This window comes from Macaca thibetana, chromosome 20 (assembly GCF_024542745.1).
Source record: "Macaca thibetana thibetana isolate TM-01 chromosome 20, ASM2454274v1, whole genome shotgun sequence".
Classification (NCBI taxonomy): Eukaryota; Metazoa; Chordata; class Mammalia; order Primates; family Cercopithecidae; genus Macaca; species Macaca thibetana.
Genome location: NC_065597.1, coordinates 67,744,248 through 67,765,309, shown reverse-complemented (window position 1 = coordinate 67,765,309; position 21,062 = coordinate 67,744,248).

Below are 21,062 nucleotides of genomic sequence, written 5' to 3'. Positions count from 1 at the left end.
ACTGTCTGCCACAATGACTGAACTACTTTAGACTCCCACCAACAGTGTATTAGCATTCTTTTATCAATAACCCAAAACATCTTGACTGACATGGTGGTCCCATATCCCAGTGTCTCAGTTGCTCAAATTGATACTCCATGCATTAATTTTCTACTGCTGCTGTGACAAATTACCACCAACTTTGTGGCTTAAAACAGCATGAATACATTATCTTACAGTCTGAAGGTGAGAAGTGTGACATAGTTCTCACCGAACTAAAAATCAAGGTGCTGGCAGGGCGGCACTTCTTGCTGAAGGCTTGCTGAAGGGTAGAATCTATATCCTTGGCATTTCATCTTCTGGAGGCTGACCACATTTGTGGTCTTTTCCTCTGTCTCCAGAGTCAGCAATGCAGTATCTCTCTGACTCTGATTTGCTCCTCACATCTCTTTCTCTGACTCATTTCTTCTGTCTGTCTCCTTCTTTGTTTGTTTTCTTTTTTTGTTGTTGTTGTTTGTTTGTTTGGTTTGGTTTTTTTTTTTTTTTTTTTTTTTTTTTTTTTTTTTTTTTTTTTTGAGACGAAGTTTCACTCTTGTCGCCCAGGCTAAAGTGCAGTGGCGTGATCTTGGCTCACCACAACCTCCGCCTCCCAGTTTCAAGCAATTCTCCTGCCTTAGCCTCCTGAGTAGCTGGGATTACAGGCATGTCACCACGCCCGGCTAATTGGTCAGGCTGGTCTCGAATTCCCGACCTCAAGTGATCGGCTCACCTTGGCCTCCCAAACTGCTAGGGTTACAGACATGAGCCACCACACCCAGCCCTCCTTCTTTCATTTTTAAGAATCTTGTAATTAAATTGGGCCCGACTAGATAATCCAGAATAATCTCCCCCTCTCAAGGCCAGCTAATTAGCAACCTTAATGCTATCAGCAACCTTAATGCTATCTACAACCTTAATCCAATTTCTCTTTATAAAGCAACACATACATAGTTGCAAGGAATGGACATGGGCAATTTCGAAACACTGTTCTGTTTACCATGTTTAATTATTCGGGAATTTTTTAATGAAACTTTTCCATGTTTACTAACGTGGAAATTTGGAGTCAAATGGAGTTGATGTTAGATGGTAATTATGAAGTCTGTTATTTTGACATTGCCACTGTCACATGTCTATATTGAAGTGCCTATGTAAACATTATTTTAAAAATAAGGGTTTTTTGTATAGATTCAGAGAGTAAAAATGCAATTTTTATACAGACATATTGCATAGTGGTGAACTCTGGGCTTTTAGAGTAACTATCATCCAAATAGTGTACATTGAACTGATTCAGTAATTTCTCATTCCTCACTTCTCTTCAACCCTCTCACTTTTGTGAGTCTTTGATGTCTATTATTCCACACTCTCTATCTGTGTGTACACATTATTTAGATCCTACTTATAAACAAGAACATGTGGTATTTGACTTTCTGTTTCTGAGTTGTGGAAAACAGCTTCCAGTTCCATCCATGTAGCAACATAAGATGATGCAAAATATGTGATTTCATTCTTTTGTATGGCTGAGTAGCATTCTATTTTTTATATTTATATGTATACTGTATATGTATCTATATAGACTATATATGGTATATATCTATATAAACTGTGTATATTAATACTCTATATATTAATACTGTATATATATATACAGTTTTGAGATGTTGTATATTTTCTTATCCAATCATCCATTGGTGGACAGTTAGATTGATTTCATATCTTTGCTATTGTGAATAGTGCTGTAATCAACATACAAGTGTAGGTATCTTTTTGATATAATGAGGTATATAATGAGGTACTTTCCTTTGGATAGATATACAGCTGCGGGATTGCTGTATTAAATGGTAGTTCCATTTTTAGTTCTTTGAGAAATCTCCATACCATTTTTCGTAGAAGTTGTGCTAGTTTACATTCCCACCAACAGTGTATGAGTATACTCTTTTTTCTGCATCGTGGTCAACATCTGTTATTTTTTGACTTTTTAATAGTAGCCACTCTGACTGGTATCTCACTGTGGTCTTCATTTGCATTTTTCTGATGATTAGTGATGTTTAAAGTTTTAAATATGTTTAAATATGTTTCTTACCCATTTGTGTGTCTTCTCTTGAAAAATGTCTGTTCATGGTTTTCGTTGCTTTTGTTCAATTGTTTAAGTTCCTTGTAGATTCTGGATATTGGTCCTTTGTCAAATGCAGAGTTTGCAAATATCTTCTCCCATTCTGCAGTTTGTCCATTCACTCTTTTGATTTTCACTTATGGCAATCTAATTCTCCCAGCAGAATTTATTGAATAAGGAGGTCTCTCCCCAATATATGTTTTTGTCTACTTTGTCAAACATCAGCTGACGGTATGTATGTGACTTTATTTCTGAGTTCTCTATTCTTTCCAGTTTATCTGTATGTCTATTTTTATACCAGTACCATGCTGTTTTGGTTACTATAGCCTTGTAGTATAATTCAAAGTCAGATAAGGTGATGCTTGTGGATTTTGCTTAGGTTAATTTTGGCTATTTGGGCTCTTTTTTGGTTCCATGTGAACTTTAGGTTTGTTTTTCTAATTTGTGAAAAATTATATTGGTATTTGATAGGAATTTCATTACACTTGTATTAGGTTGTTGCAAAAGTAATTGAGGTTTTTGCCCTTGAAGGTAATGAAAAAAACCACAATTACTTTTGCATGAACCAAATAGATTCCTTTGGACAATATAGTCATTTAAATGATACTGACTCTTCTGATCCATGAGCATGGGATGTTTTTCCATGTGTTTGTGTCATCTACAACTTATTTTATTTGTGTTTTGTAGTTTTTCTTGTAGAGACCTTTCACCTCCTTGGTTAAATGTATTCCCAGGTAATTCTTTTTTTTTTTTTTTTTTTTTTTTTGTAGGTATAGTAAATGGGATGACTTCTTGATTTGATTATCAGCTTGATCGTTATTGTTGTATGGAAGTGCTGCTGAGTTTTGTACATTAATTTTGTATTCTGAAACTACTGAAGTCATTGATCAAATCTAGGAGTCTTTTGGAGGAGCCTTTAGGGTTTTCTTAGGGAGAAGGTAAGAAAACCAGTAACAGGGTGAGGATAAGTAATGGGATGGACCATAAAATGATCCGCCGTGAGTAGGGTCAGGGCCAGGCTCTATGGAACCTGATGGTTATAGAATTTCAAGGCCCTCTGTAAGAAAAAGATTGCAAAAGCACAAGTAAAAACATGTTACAAAAGTAAGTATTTATTTAGAATTAGAATATAAATCACAACAAATTGCCCAGATTTCTACAATCTTATCAAAAAGCACAAATATTACAAAATTCAAAGAAATAATGTAATATTCTCTATTTATTATCGCCTTGATACACTTCCAGGATACATTTTTCTTACTCCTTTTAGCTGCAAATTTTATTGCTTTTTCATATGACAACAACTTGGTAATACTTTTCATAGAAATGAAAGATTATGATTTTGTTGATTGGGATGTATTTCTATTATTATTGATGGTTGTGTTTTATAAAACATGTGTCTATACAGTGAGAACTGTCTGTAGTATACCTGAAGGATTTCACCCTAAATATTCAAAAGATCTAATGAATTTTATTTATCTAATATGTTTCCTATGTACATCTATAAACTATGTAATATTTAAAATTGTATTGGCTGTATTTTTCCAGTATACTCCTTTTGGTAATAAATTTTATTTTGAGTAGTTATCAGTGAGAGCCAAGTCAGTTACACATATTTTATATATCTTATGATTGGAAGAATTTTCTACAGACTTGTTTCTACCATCTTTCATTTCAAGTCTTATTCCTCCCTCACTGCTCACATATTTCCCGGGCTTGGGGCTACAGAACCCAGGCACATCACAAAATAACCTTTTCCCAGCATTTTCATATCACGACTCCTGATGGGTAAACATAGTGGGTGGAACACATATTTCTTGAAGGCATTCCTACACTGGGATGTAACAGTAGTTTAATTCTCCATAAAAGTGACTGAAAACTACATTAATATGTCACACTCAATCCAACTAAATGTAGCTCCCACTCAAATCTCTTTGATGGATCACCAAAATACCTGTTCCATTTGGACAACCATATCACAAGAGGAAGTGTAATTAAGAAGGTTGATGGGATATCATTAATAGTCTTAACTGATAGCAGGTAAAATACTTTGGCTTTGACATTTTTAGAAAATCTATGACCATATATATACATTGCTAGGCTTCCTCCCAGGGTCTTGAAGAAAACCAGTGTAAGTAAACATCCTTGAAGCATGAGATGAGCTTGAGAAATGGTAGAATGTTCATAAATGTGATAAAAGAGAGGGAAGGAGGTGAGGTTTTTAGTGCATAAATTATGGGATAAACTGAAAGTTTTGGGGACTGCTATTTATTTTATTGGCTGAGTGGAAGTATTCCTGCCTCTAAACCCGTACGACACAGATTTGAAATGGATATTTTACTCTCTCAACCTCCACTCATTTGGTATTTTACCATTTTCAAAACTTTTTACATTCATGATCTCATTAGAATGCTATTTTCTTAAGTTTTCCCGTAGCATCTAGCTTATTTTAAGGTACTCATGCAATGTCAATGATCTGTGTTTTTGGATGTGTACATGTGTGCCCTCTTCTGACCAAAGAGAATTTATTATTGAGCCACACATGTCTTTTAGGATGAGTATTCTCCAAAGATCCTGGTTGAACTTCTCTATCTGTCTACTAGACATGAGCAGATATGGACCCTAAGAGAGGTTAAAATAGAACCACCCCACCAGCTTCAAAATATATACTCTTTTAATACCCACAACACTGGCCTTCATTTAATAATAAATATTCTTTGAATATCTACTACGTTGTAAGCACTCTGCAGAGTAGTTGAAGAAAACAATGAGCAAAACTGGGAAACACTTTGACAAGAAGCAAAAAGATTGTGGGTATTCTGTCTAAAAGTCTCTTCATCATCTCAGTTCCTGTCCATCGTCGAGCTGTTTCTCAGCTCTGCAAATTGTAGGAAACAGATAGCAATGCAAACGATTCTTGTGCATAGACATGCAAATTCTGTCCCATGGAATGCAATTGATTCTTGCCCTGTGGACATCGACCAGTTTTGCTTCTACTTGTGAATTATTTTCAAGATTCCTGATGTCTATATGTGTATCTGCTTTTTGGATTCTTCTTTGAATTATTTGTGACATCTTATGGGTTTCTGCATTAACTAAAGGGCTAACTGGAATCTTTTGACAAACATTCATGTTATATTTGTAAAACAGTCATGATTTTACTGTTTTTAAACATTGCAACCTCAAAACTCAAAATTTTACTAGTTTTAAACATTGCAGCCTCAAAACTCAGCAACACAAAATGGGCTTCCTAGAGGTTACAGCTTGAAGACACACATTAACCACATTATCTCATGCCACTACACATGGGCAGGCTCTTTGGGAGTCCTGAGAGTCTGTACTGGGGGAACTGATATTGTCTATTTGATCACTGCAGACTCCCCTGTGAAAGTGACATGTGAGTTGACCAAGTACGGGGTTTATAAGGTGTGCATAGCATGTGTAGAAGGAGAGAGGAATTTAGGAGCAAGCCAGCTTGTCACAGAAGCTGCTCGAGGTCATTTCTTCCAGGAGGAGATTTGTGGTCCTGGGAAGGGTGGCCTTTGGACAATACTTCAGAGAAGCTGGGAGATTTGGCAACTGCCATTGTCTGTGTTTTGTGATAAGACAGTCAGTGAGTGATCTTCAGATTGGCTGAGGCCAGGGGTGTGGGGAGATGAGAGCCAAGAACCTGGGGGCTGGCTGTCGCTCACCTCCCTTTCCTGGGATGAGTGTTCCAAGCACTTGTTTTGATGATCAAACAGTCTCTTTTTTGAAACATATTCACTCTAGGCCTTGACGACAACACTGCATTTCAAAAAGCGGTGGCATCATTAAGAAAGAAGGATCCTGGCTTTTCTCTGTGACCAGCATAGGCCATGAAAGCTTTTTCCACCAAATTTCGTTGTTATTTAATAAGGATCATGTCATAGTGTTCTGACCACTTTTATTCTGGAAGCTGGCTGCAGGTGATTTTTTTGTGAGCAGACCCCTCTACCTGGGATGCTCTTTCTCAGAGAGTCTCTCTTCCCTGTACTTCATTTACTTTTCTACCACAGGGTCATTTCCTCTGAATGGCCTTTCCAGATTGCCCAATCTAAAACACATCTTTCCCTCAATCTCTACTGTTATATCCTGCTGCAGCATAGCGTGAAAAAAAATTATGGGAGATCTTTTGGACTGAGCTCCTGCACTAGGCCCCAGTAGACGGTACCAAATCAAGTGGAATCACGCATGCTAAATGCTACATTGTCAAACTAAAACTTAAAGGAAGCAGATAGATCCCCAAACAGGCCAGTTTTTCCTGAAAACAGGAGGTTCCAGTCTCCTTGAGTCTGCATAATAGGAAAGTCCACTCTGCTTTCACTCTTACAGAAAAGGTAACTTAAAGTAACAATGTTAAACAATGTGACCCGCCAGATAGCTGATAAAACATTATTTCTAGGTTGTGTCTGTGCGAGTGACTCCAGAAGACATCGGCATTTGCATCGGTAGACTGAAAAATGAAGATATTCTCACCAAGGTGAGTGGGCACCATCCAATCTGCTGAGGGGTAGAATAGAGCAAAAAGGTAGAGGAAGGGCAAATTTACTCTCTCTGCTTGAGCTGGGACATCCATCTTCTCCTGTCCTCAGACGCTGGCACGTCTCGTTCTTGGAATTTTAGACTTAGGCCAGGACTAACACCATTGGCCTTACCTTCCATTCTCAGGCCTTCAGACTGAGATTAAATCACACCACCAGCTTTCCTGGTTCACTAGCTTGCAGATGGCAGATCATGAAACCTCTTTGCTTTCATAACCACAAGTGCTAATTCCTATAATAAACCTCCTTTATATCTTTCTCTGTATGTCCTGTTGATTATGCTTCTCTAGATAACCCTGTCTAATACAGACAGTCATCTGCATTTAGAACTAGATAACCCTGTCTAATATAGACAATCATCTGCATTTAGAACTAGCAACCCCTGCAACAACATGGGTAGAACCGGAGGTCATGATATTAAGTGAAAAACGCCAGGCACAGAAAGACCAATGTCACATGTTCTCACTTATTTATGGAATCTGAAAATCAAAATGATTGAACTCATGGACATAGAGGGTAGAAAGATGTTTACTAGGGCCTGGGAAGGGTGGGGTATGGGGTACAGGGGAGAGGTATGAAAGGTTAATGAGTATAAAAAAAAGTAGTTAGAAAGAATGAATAAGACCTAATATTTGATAGCACAACAGGGTGACTATAGTCAATAATAACTTAATTCTACACTTCAAAATAATGAAAAGAATGTAATTGGATTATTTGTGACACAAAAGAGAAATGCTTGAGGGGATGGAGACTCCCACTCTCCAAGATGTGATTATGATGCATTGCATGCCTGTATCAAAACATTTCATGTACCCCATAAATATATACACCTGCTATGTACCCTCATAGATTAAAAATAAAAACAAAATAATAAAAAAGCAGAGTAGAACTAGTAACCCAGACAATTGTAAGGAACCAAGAAGTTTGAGAATCTATGGCAAAGAAAATCACTTTGGTATGGAACTTTTGCGCTTAATTCTCAAGAGTGTAGAGGTAGAGAAAATCAAGACTTATTTCAATGTCACCTCTGTTTATTTTATCCCCCCTTTAAACTGAGAGCTTCTAAAGATCATGTTTATCTTGTTCAGAGCTCTATTCCTACTTACTAGCATAGTGATCAGTATATGATAGTGCTCAGTAGACATTTGCTGAATAGACACAAAGAAAACAATATGAAAGAATGCAAGTTGAATTGGCATAAGAGTTATTTTAGCAAACAAGATTATTTCAACAAATAAGATTTATTTTGCATTTACTATGTGCCAGACACTGTTCAGGAATGAGGATACTGTTGTGAGCAAGACAGGCAAGTACCTACTCTTATTAAATCTATGTTTTATTGGAAAAATGTAAGCAATAAAAGAAGTTTATTTCTCAAAGTAATAGGCACAATAAAGAAAATAAAATAGAGAATTGGTGTAAAAGTCAGATGGGTCACTTCTCTAACTTCTACTTTCATATTTTGGTGTTTAGCTATCCAACCACCAGGTGCATAAACTCTGATTAGGAACCAATGGTGGTAATTCCTTTCTCCTTGGCAGTGGTTGGTTTAGAGGTGGGCAGGTAATTCAGCTCTGGCCAATGAAAGGTGGGGCAAAGTGTGTCGCTAAAGCCGGGCCTATCTGCAAAAAGTTCCTTTGCTCTTTGCATACTATACACATATGTGCAATGGCCTTTTCTTCTCATGGACTTGATTGTGTTTGCATATGATACCCAGAGTCTCACATCATTTTGTGGCCATGAACTGGGACAGCAGGACAATGTCACATAACTAGGTTCCTGATGACATCACTGAAAAGCTGAATTTACCAACTGTGGATCCATCTACCTACATTACATGACATGCTGCATCTTCTTTATTTTCGAAACTGGTTTGAGTTGAGTTGTCTCTACTTGAATCAAAAGCACCCTAAATAATGCAATGAAATAGAGGATGTTGGGCTGGCAGCGAATGGAGGTGTCCAAAGATGAACTCTCTGATGTGGTGATATTTGAGTTGGATACTTAAAAATGGGAAAGCCACGGCTGGGTGCGGTGGCTCACCCCTGTAATCCCAGCACTTTGGGAGACCGAGGCGGGCAGATCACCTGAGGTCGGGAGTTTGAGACCAGCCTGACCAACGTGGAGAAACCCCGTCTCTACTAAAGATACAAAACATTAGTCAAGCGAGGTGGCACATGTCTGTAATCCCAGTTACTCGGGAGGCTGAGGCAGGAGAATCATTTAAACCCAGGAGGCAGATGCTGCGATGAGCCAAGATCACGCCATTGCACTCCAGCCTGGGCAGCAAGAGTGAAACTTCATCTCAAAAAAAAAAAAAAAAAAAAAAAAAGTAAAGACTCAATCCTCTGAATCCCTGAGAGCAATGAACTCAGGCAAACAGGACACCAAGTGCAAACATCCTATATTGGTAATAAACATGATGTGTTCAAGGACTTGAATGGTGGCCAGCTTAGGTGAGGAATGGACCAGGTTGTATGGATCCAACAGCAGCACCATTTAAGACCCCAAAGATAAAGGCAGAGACCAGATAAAGCAGATGTCGTAGGCTTATTAGTGTCTCCCTTCCAAAGATGGCCACATCCTAATTCCAAGAACCTATGAACCTCGTGAATATGTTACCTTAACTGGTAAAAAGGGTTTTGCTAATCTGATGACCTTTAGAAACTGGAGGTGGTGAGATGAGCTTGGATTATCCCATGAACCCAATAAAGTCATAAGGGTCTCTGTAAAGGTCCTTGTAAGAGACGGGAGGGTCAAATAGGAAGAGAGAAGGCAAAGTGATGAGAGAGCAGAGGGAGAAAAGACTATGTGATGCTAAGCCAGGAGCCAAGGAATGAAGATGTTGAAAAAAGGCAAAGAAACAAGTGATCCTGTACAGCAGCAGTCCCCAACCTTTTTGGCACCGGGGACCAGTTTCATGGAAGACAATTTTTCCATGAACCCAGAGCGTGGGCCGGGGGGGTGGTTTTCGATGATTCAAGTGCATTACATTTATTGTGCACTTCATTTCTATTATTACATTGTAATATATAATGAAATAATTATACAACTCACCATCATGTAGAATCAGTGTGACCCTGAGCTTGTTTTCCTGCAACTAGATGGCCCCAATAATAGATCATCAGGCACTGGATTCTCATGAGGAGCATACAACCTAGTTTCCTCGCATGCACAGCTCACAGTAGGGTTTGCACTCCTATGAGAATTGAATGCTGCTGATGATCTGATAGGAGACAGAGCTCAGGCAGTCATGTGAGCGATGGGGAGCAGCTATACACACAGATGAAGCTTCACTGCCTCACCCACTGCTCTCCTCCTGCTGTGCAGCTCAGTTCCTAACTGGCCACAGCTGGGGCTTGGAGACCCCTCCTGTAAAGGTCCTTGTAAGAGGTGAGAGAGTCAGATAGGGAGAAAGAAGGCAATGTGATAAAGCAGAGGGAAAAAAGACTATGTGATGTGGGGCTGGGAACCAAGGAATGAGCCTGTTTGGAAAAGGCTAAGAAACAAGTTGTCCTCTAGAGCCTCCAGAAGGAGTGAGTCCTGCCAATGCAATAACCTTAGGTCAGTAAAACTGATTTTAGACTTCCGATCTTCAGAACAGCAGGGTAGTACCTTTGTGTTGTTTTAAGTTGCTAAGTTTGTGGATGGTAACAGCAGCCACAGGAAACAAATACAATAGAGCATTGCACACCATGGTAAGAAGTTTAATCGAATGAAGGGTTTTATGTAAGGGAGTATTATCACAGGTACAGAGATATAACTGCAGCAGAGGAAGAGTAGAACCAGATATGACTGCACTTGTCAAGAAGAGAGGGGATTGTGGATGTGAAGGCAAAAGGGAAGGTGTGACTAACCATTGGATGGTTACCAAACAATCCAATACCCAATATCTACCCATTGGATTGTTACCAAACCTTTCAATATCCAATATCTGATATCCACCAAATAGGATGACTAACCATTTCCATTTACTGAGGATAAAGGGAGGAGTTTCTATTTTAAAATGGAGATAGCCCTTGCAAACCACCCTGGCTTATCTGGGACTGAGGAGCCTCCTGAGAAGTGGGACTTTCATTGCTATTAGGTTGGTGCAAAGGTATTAAAAGTCATGGCAAAAACCTCAATTACCTTTGCACCAACCTAATAAAATCGAGAGAGTCTCAGGCAACCCTGGACAAGCTGATCATCCTAGTGAGAAGTGACTTTAAGGTACAGTTTACTCATAAACAATGTGGAGGTTAGGGGTAACCCCCTCACTCCGTGTAGGTTGAAAATCTATCTATGACTTTTGACTTCACAAAAACTGAACTACTAATAGCCTGCCATTGACTTGAAGCCTTAATAATAAATTGGTTAAAACACATTTTGTATGTTGTATGTATTATATACTGTCTTCTTACAGTAAAGTAACATAGAGAAAAGAAAATATTATTAAGAAAATCACAAAAAATGTATTTACTTTTCATGAAGTGAACATGGATCATCAGAAAGGTTTCATCCCTCTTGTCTTCATGTTGAATATTCTGAGGAGGAAGAGAAGGAGCAGGAAATAGAGGGATTGTTCTTGTGTTCTCAGGGGTGGTAGAGGTGGATGAAAATCCCAGTATAAGTGGACCTGCACAGTTCAAAGGGTCGAGTACGTATCTATAGGAGACAGAACCAACAGAACTTGCTGATTTGTTTGTGGTAAGAGGTGGGAGATCTAATTGATACCTAGATTTTGGCCAGAAATGGAATGCATGGTAATTCCATTTTAAAAACTCAGGGAGACTGAATGAAGAGCATATTAGCAGGAAACTAAACGAGTCGATTGGACCCCAACTTTGGAAGTTCCTGTAGGAGAGGAGAAGGATACTAATGAAAATAATTTGGTGCCACAAAAAACAAAGTATTCTACCTTAGCATTTTGTTAAGCACAAGCCTTGAAGTTATTCAGTCCAGAGGCTACTTTTTCTTCATATGAAATGATTGTGACAACGGCTTCGTACTTACAAATTGAGTTTGTCTTCTAAGGTGTTTGCTAGAGCTTTACAAGAGGCTTAATCAGTTTCACATGAATTAATGATGGCTATCAAATGGGGGGGAGGAGAACGAATTCCAAATAAATACTTATTGCATAATTGAAGTTGCAAGAATCCACTATGAATAAAATATATTTGTATTTACAATGCATAAATCTGATGGTGACACTGTGGGGCAACACACGGCTTTTTGATAAGAACCTTGAACAGTGTTAAATTAGTAATAGGCTGAATACATTTCTTAATTATGTCACGAGCGTTGTGCTCGGAAATACCATTTGCAATAAATTGAGTCCCATTTGTATGCATGCAGTACAAGGAGAAAGTGCTGTATTTTGAAAATCCTAATGTACTCATGGGAACACAGGTTAATGTCATCTACTGCTTTAAATTAGTCCTTTGTTTCAGAGCTTGCGATTGCATTAAGACTTATCATGTACTCTTTTCATCAAGGTAATAATTACTATAGATTTACATATCCCGCCACAAGCAGAAACATGGGTCCTTCAGGGCTGCACAGAATGGAAAGCAGTTATATGAGAGAAGTGTGTATATATATGTATATACATACATACATACATACATATATATGTGGATATATACACACACATATATACGTTCCTTTTTAAAATAGAACCTTTTTCTTATTGAAATGATTGTAAAATAGGTAAAGACAAACTTACAACCAGAAAAACCATGTAGCGAGTTGAATAGTGACACAGACACACAAAATATCCAAGTTCTTATTCCTGGACCTTTGAATTTGACCGTTTTTTTGGAGATGGGATCTTTGAAAATATGATTAAGTTAACGATCTCAAGGAGTGGGCCTTACTTTCAATGACATATATTCTTATAAAGAAAGGTTTGAGGCCAGGCGTGGGGGCTCACACCTATAATCCCAGCACTTTGGGAGGCCAAGGTGGGAGGATCACTTGAGCCCAGGAATTTGAGACTAGCCTAGGCCATGTAGTGAGAACCCCATCTTAAAAAAAAAGAAAGAAAGAAAGAAAGAAAGAAACCGAGTGTGGTGCCTCGTGCCTGTAGTCCCAGCTACTTGGGAGGCTGAGGTGGGAGAATCACTTGAGCCTAGAAAGTCAAGTCAAGGCTGCAGTGAGCTATGATTGCATCACTGCACTCTAGCCTGTGAGACAGAGCCAGATCTTGTCTCAAGAAAAATCCACAAAAAACAAAAGACCCCAGAGTAAATAAAAAGAGAAGAAAAAGAAAGTTTGACAATTTGAGACACAGAGTATAGACTAATGCTCAGGCTCATAGATCCTGTAGAAACACTATCTTACAGGATACAGATTTTGGACAGACACAAAGGGAAGAAGGTGATGTCAAGACTGAGGCAGAGACTGCAAATGTATTGACAACCCGAAGGACACCACGCATTGCCAGCAGCCACCAGAAACTAGGAACGATACACATTCTCCCCCAGAACCTCCAAAAAGGATCAACCCTAATTTCTTTCTTCTGGCCTCCAGATTTGTGAGATAAGTTTCGCTTGTTTTAAGTCACACAGTTTGTGGTTATTTGTTATGGGAGTCTTAGGAAGCCGATACAATCAATATTTCCGTTAAACAGACAGAAAATCATCATTGCCCTCTGCATGTGAGAGAGATGTGATATATGAGATAGGTGTTATCAAGAGCCCTACTTAATGGAGAAGAAAACTAAGGGACAGAGAAAGTAAGCAATTTGTCAGAGTGAAATAGGTAATAAATGATTACACTGATATTTGAACCCAGGCCTACAGCTTCTAGGGCTGTGTTTTTCAATATGGTAGCCACTAGTCACACGTAGCTATTTACATTATTTAAATTAGCCAAGATTAAATACAATGAAAAGTTCAATTCCTCAGTCCCAATAGCAACATTTCCAGGTCCCACAGTCCACATGCGACGGACTCCTGGTTACTGTCTTGGTCGGTGAGGATTTTAGAATATTTCCACCATTGCTGAAAGTCCTATTGAACAATGCTTCCATTTAGTCCATGAAAACTAACCCCTATAATACCTCGGCAATATTTATGAAGTGTTTCGCTCAGCGACTGTCATAAGTTAATCCGTATATATCATCATTGTATCTTTCTAGATTATAGGATCTGTGTATGTCATAGTTATTACATCTTTCTAGATTTGTGTTGTGTGTGTATGTGTCTGAGTGTCTATACTCTCCTATCCATGTGTGTTTATGGGAGGTGGGATAATTATATTCACAAATGTATGTTTTATGTGGTTAAGAACATACTGTGCATACATGTAATTCCATTTTCTGTTTTCCCCACCATAAACAATACATTGTAAGACCTTCTGGTGGACATTTCAATTCTTTGAAACAGTCTCCCCAACTTGTCCCTGGAACTGCACCCCTTTTCAGACACTGTGAAATTTCTTTCTTAGAAGTAACAGTAGCTGGCTATCAGAAAGGCTAGAATCCCAAATGAGGGGAACATGACATGGTAGTCAGTCTGACAAAGAAATAGAGTTTTCAAACATATTGTGAACATGTGTGATGGATGATAAATCATCATGATTCTCTGTGTAATAATTGACTTGCTCTGTAATAATTGATTCCCTGAGTAATAACTGACTTTGTATAATAACTGATTCTGTGTAATAAATGGTTCTCCATAATAATTAAATTTCAGTGTAATAATTAACTCTGCACAATTGGTGACTATCAGTATAATCGTGGACTCTGTGATAATTGACTGTGCGATAACGGATTCCCTATGTGATAATTGACTCCCTGTGTGATAGTTGATCCTGTGCAATATTTGACTCTGTATAATAATTAACTCTGAGCAATAATTGACTCTGTGTGTAATATTGGACTCTGCCCATCAGCACAAACATGCAAATGCTTGGACTAGTGGAGATTAGAGTAATAAGGCCCTGCTGGTTGCAAGTGGGAGGAAACCAATTCAAATCAACTTAGGATAGTAACAGGAGGAGGAAATAATTAGCTCACCCACCTGGGCCGCCCAGAGGTGAATTGGCTTTAAGTCCACATGAATCCAAGTGTTCACATGAGGTCTTTGGGATCGTGCACCTCTTTCCCTCTTTGGGCTCTTGGCTTTATTCCCAGATGGGTCCATCCTCTCCATGGTGGGAGATAACCTTAACAACTCGGGCTTCTGTGACACTTAGAGTACCTACCTGATCCCAGGAAATTTAATAGAGCAATGCTTTGCTTCCAGCATCCATGTCAGTTCCCCAAAGGAACTCTGGCTGGCCTGGTTTATGTGCCCACAACTGAGATGGTAGAGGCAGACACCTTGATTGACGGCTACATCATTATCACAGGGGGTGGGTGTACTTCACAAAATGAATGGATGTGGAGTAGAACAAACAAGTAACAGATGTCTCCTCTTGTTCACAACCTGTGAGCTACCGTCTCCTGAGGGGTGAGCATGAGCTGCAGGAATTTGTCCCAGCAAGTTCTTTAATCCTTGGGTGAACCAGGCACTGTCTTTAGAACAGGGACATGATTAATATCTGTTATAAGCATAAAGAAAACAATGCAAAGTCATTTAAAATATCAAACTTACAGCAATATTTTGTCTTTATGAATTTTCTCTATCAATGGCTACTAAATATGTAACTACTACCTGTAGCATACCATAATATATATTTCTTCTAAAAAGCTCCACATGAAATACCTACAAAGCATTGAAATACATGTTTTACTACCAGTTGGGGCCTTTGACTCTATGAGATTTTTGTCAATGAAAGTTTTACAATATATATGAAAATTTTGAATTATTACCCAAAATTAAGTTGCCCTGACTGAGACTAGGAAAATGAACCTCAAAGAAAATCTCAACCGTCTTTATGCCCCTTCATTCTCCTTTTGCCTGGTTAATCACTACGTATCTTTTAGGTCATAATATAAACATGACTTCTTTGAGAAAGTCTCCTTCTGAACTCTCTAACGAGGCCTGTTTCCCTTTTGTTGTATCTCTTATAATTCTATGTACCACCATCAACCCCTGCCCTCAATATGTGCACTAACATATATTATAGTTGTCTATGTGACCATTTGAACACTCTTTTTTTACTAGATTCCAAATTCCAGGAGAGCAGGGTTGAACCCGGTTGTATCCCTGGGACCCTAGTTCAGTGTTTGGGACATAATAGATGCTCACCAAATATTTGCTGAATAGATGTATAAGTCCGTAAGTGCATAAACACCAAAGGGTAATCACAGAATCAAATCCAATTTTCTTCTTACAATACATAAAATTTGGAAGACAAAGTGCCCAATTTCTTACGATCACTGGGACACAGATGCTTAAAGATTTTACTATGTAACTATATCTTTCCAGTTCATAGGAAATTTTTGTTGGTCTTATAAATGCATTCAGAAGAAATCATGGTAAACCATCAGAGATGAAGGGAGAAGACTTTACGAGAGAGTGGGAAAGGTAGTTCAAATAGGCTTGATTGGCCAAGTGTGGTGACTCATGCCTATAATCCCAGCACTTTGGGAGACCAAGGCAGGCAGATCACAGGGTCAGGAGTTCAAGACCAGCCTGGCCAATATGGTGAAACCCCGTGTCTACTAAAAATACAAAACTTAGCTGGGCGTGGTGGTGTGCGTCTGTAGTCCCAGCTACTCAGGAGGCTGAGGCAGAAGAATCACTTGAACCCCAGAGGAAGAGGTTGCAGTGAGCCGAGATCACGCTACTTTACTCCAGTCTGGGCAACAGAGTGAGACTCCATCTCAAAAAACAAAATAAAATTTAAAAAAGGCTTGATTGACAGAGAACTTCAACACTATTGTCTAATTTAGAAGAATAAAAATTTAAGTTTTGCCACATGCAGAAACAGAAATCTTAAGTCAGAGCAATATAAAATCCTCCCAAGAAATAACTCTTGCTGGCCCTTTTATTGGAGATCAGGCCAAATAGGTTGTGAAACCACAGATGGAAATACTGCTGCCGAAACCCAATGCCAATGGTAGTGAGTATTCTCATATTTGCCTGCCCAGCATGTCTTCTGCTGAAGAAGCAATGACTCTTTTGAAGAACCCATTTCATAAACTTGGCACTGGCTCAGATTCCCACCTACCAGGATATGTATCCCAAGTCAGAGGGATTCATCTCGTGGGTCACTGTCATTGGTCCTGAGATGAACATGTGATCTCAGCTGAGCCACTCAGAGTCTTCTCTGGGACTTTTCTGCCAAAGATAAGAAGGAAGTTACTCTCGTTGTGATGGGTGGGGTGAGCTCTAATATATGGGTTTGGGAAGGCTGTGAGCATGACACCTGCTGCATGGGTGGACCCACCTGAGGAATGAAAAGACAAGGATGCATGATTGCATCCTCTGGGACCTTGGCTCAAGTAGATGAGCCTGGTGGAACTTGTTAGTTATTTGAGTCAATCAATGAGTTTTTTGTTTTGCTTGAGTTAGGGTTCTGTGACTTGTGACTATTAAAACAGCTGTAGTTTAATTTATGTTAATGTGAATGTAAACATTTCTTGGATTGGATGAGTGGTGTTCTACAATTGCTGAGGCTAAGACAACCATTTTGTAGGCCTATCCATGACTGGTCTCAAATGGGCTATTACATAGTTGTTGCCATGTTTTAGGTTTCTGTGAGATTCTGCTACAGTTGTTGAGTGGTCCATTAAATGGTATATAACCAGACAGTGTGTTCAAAAGGCATTCTGAGAGTGTAGTGTTTTTCTTTTTTTAAATCTTAGAGAAAAAGTGGGACATTTTTCATGTCTCTGGAAGCTCCATTATGATGCATTTGGACATTTTTGATAAAATTATGAGGCATAAAAACTTAGAAGCATTGAAGATTAATTTTCCTCCATAAATATATAGATCATTGTCAAATTCTATATGACTAGTTTTGCCCAGAGCAAAAAATATTTTCCATGTAATTTCATAGCAATATAGAAGTAGATAATGGGACAATGGCATTGAAAAAGGCTTTTATGGATTGTAAGTGTCAGGTTAACATTCACAACCTGATGAATCAAGCAGAAGCTGCTGTTAAAATGTAGGGCTTTGTTGTTTTAAAGTTAAAAATAAAGTTGGGAACTGGTACAATGGTAAAATTAAAGTAAAAGAAAATAAATAATCCATATCTCTTCTGTTCTGTTTAAATATTAAAGTGTCAGCTGCAATTTTGAAATGACACAAAGAAGCTTGCTGAGCTGAAAAAATGCTTCATTTGTTGGATTTCTATGCTGTCTGAACTACAATTTTGTCTAAGGATGACTTTCTGGTTAGAGGTGCCTGAGTTGTATGGTCTCTTACAGGTTAAGAGGCAAGAACACCACACAGCTGATGATTTTTGTTTCTTCTAATTCCTCTCTGACCTCGTGGCCTCTTCCAGGAGTGTACTGTTAGGTGCCCAGGAGAGTGAAGTCACTCATTCTAGTTGGAATTGCAATTCCATCCTAAAGCCTCCAACTGCACTGTTTATCATGGCCAACTGGTCATTCCTTCTTCATGGGATTCCCAGAGGCCAAAATGTCAGTATCTTAAGTACTTCTTTTCACATGAGGCCATCAAGGTTCCTTGCTCAGACCATTCAATCCCTTGAAACTTAAAGTCTTGTGCATAAGAATGGCTACTGATTTCTGAATATTGGCATCTTTGTTGGAATCCACTCAGGAGCTTTGATAACTGGAAATGCTGCATCAGACATCCTGGCATGGCATGATCTGGCTGTGTTCTCTCCATGTTGAATTGGCAGCCTTGTTGAGAAAACCATGAGGAAAAGTAAAGGAATATTGGAGCTTTGCTTTTCTTGAAGGTGTCCCAGGGTAGGATTCCAAGAGCCACAGGGCTCTGGTGGAGCAGTAGAATGGGGAGTTCACATGGTCAAGCCAAGGTACCTAGGAAGCATCAAGAAACCAAGCTGCCCTAGATCCGAAGGCAGATATACAGGGGGTAAATCTCAGGGCCAAGAATTTGGAAAAGGGTTGAGATAGTATTGAAGCAAGCAGATGCCAGAAATAAAAGAGGAGGATTCTAGAACACCAACAAAGATTGCCTTTGTGGTATCTATTTATAGTGGAACTTTTATTATTTTTTTTTAACATCAGAACTCCCTTCCTCCGTGTAGGGAATTTTCCATTGCAGAAGTTTTTGGAGAGGCAGAGCTCACTTCTCACAATAGAACATAAAGTTTTAGCATACTAATTTCTCCAAAAATCCCTGAAGCTAGGACAGGGTTTCTCAATCTCAGCACTGTTGACATTTTAAACAAGATAATCTTATGTTGTGGGAAGCTGTCCTGTGCATTGTAGGATGTTTAGCAGCATCCCTGTCTTCTATGGGTGAGATCCCAGGAGAACCCCAACCCCTAGTTGTAACAGCTAAAACTGTCTCCAGACATTGTCAAATGTCCCCTGGAGACAAACAGTCCAGTTGAGAACCACTGGTCTAGAGGGCGGCTCATGATCTAGATTCAGCCGATCAAATGCATTCTTCTCCAGAACTGGGAGCTTGAGAGTCCATGAAGAAGCCTCCAGGAAGTTTATCACCTTCATCAGCAATGAGGGCTGTACCACCAGTAGCACCAGTAGTAGTCAGTTCTGAAATTACAGCAAACTGCAGGTGTCTTTGATAGGAGATTCACCAGTGTCCAGGGCCAGTCAAACTAGCAAGCATTTAATGTCAGTGATGTCACCAAACTAGTTCAGGACCATGATATTGGCTGAGGCACATTCTGCCTATATCCTGGAAGAAGGGAGGAAGGGAGGAAGGAAGGAAGGGAGGAAGGGAGGAAGGAAGGAAGGAAGGAAGGAGAAGAGAAGGAAGGAGAAGGGAAGGAAGGAAAAAGAAAGAAAGAAAGAAAGAAAGAAAGAAAGAAAGAAAGAAAGAAAGAAAGAAAGAAAGAAAGAAAGAAAGAAAGAAAGAAAGAAAGAAAAGAGAACCTAGCTCTCCAGTTTTTCTAGTGAACAACCAAAATAATCTTTCAGTAAATTGCTTATCTGCTTAAATGAGCTATGATCCATTTTGGTTGCTTAAACTAAGAGCCATAACAAATAGACCATCCCTTATATTTAACTGGAAAAATAGCCAGATCCTGGGACAGCAAGGGAACTCAATTCAGAGGTCATGAAAGAAGATACACCTAGCTGTATTCAGGTCTGAAGTCCAGTGGATGTCGAATGAAACAAATACGCCCCCAGGAATTTTCTCCCCTGCTCCACTCAACTTTTGCCTAACCTACCTCTGAAACTTCAGGAGATATACAAGAAAATGGTGCATAGATGCTCTCTACAGAAAGCTTATGTATTTAAGAGTGCATTAGGAGGCCAACTCCCTGAGTTTACACATAGGCATGTAATAGCAGGTAAGTTTGGATACCTAACTGCCTTGTAATTCAGTCTCCTCATCTACTCTACAAAATGCAAGTGAAATTTCCAGTGTTAAAGACAATGGAAAAAAAAAAAAAAAAACATGAAGGATGACTGGGTGCCATGGCTCATGTCTGTAATCCCAGCATTTTTGGAGGCCGAGGTGGGCAGATCATTTGAGGTCAGGAGATCAAGACCAGCCTGGCAAACATGGTGAAAACCCATCTCTACTAAAAATACAAAGACTATTAGCTGGGCATGATGGTGCGCTCCTGTAGTCCCAGCTACTTAGGAGGCTGAGGCAGGAGAATCAATTGAACCTGGGAGGCGGAGGCTGCAATGAGCCGATATCGCACCAATGCAGTCCAGCCTGGGTGACAGAGTGAGACTTTGTCTCAAAAAAACAAAACAAAAAACACCCAAAAAAAACCATGAAGGGGTTCTCAATTGATTTTGCCTGCTCTGCATACATTTAACCTTTTTGGTTTGTTTGTTTGTTGTTGTTGTTACATCACATCAATTTCCTTTTTCCTTAGGTGAATTGTCTATGTGTGGGAAATTGACTGAAGCCTACCAATCAGCATTTTCTATATCCTAAACCACAGTGATCAGTTTCAGGTGAAATCATGACTCAAACTTGTCTAATCAGTCAGTTTTTGAATGCTGGCTGAAGCAAGCAGCAAGAAAGGTTGACTGTTCCCAGGACAGTTTCTGGGGGCTGTAAATATAAGCGTGATGCTTCTGGCAACCTTCCTGCTATTGTGAGGAAGGATTAGCTTGAGAATGGGGGAGTAAAGAGAAAAGTGCAGCAGAGAGAAGAGAGTAGAATACAGTTTGATATCTGCATTTGAAGCCCTGGATCCAGCTGTACCTTAAGCAAGTACTAGCCTCGCAGTTCCCAATGCATTCCCCAATGCATTCCCCTTCTTGCTTAGGGCAGTTGGAGCTGAGCTTCTGTCTCTTGCAACACAGAGTAGCTGAATTACATTGCCACCTAGCGCACAGGGAGCCC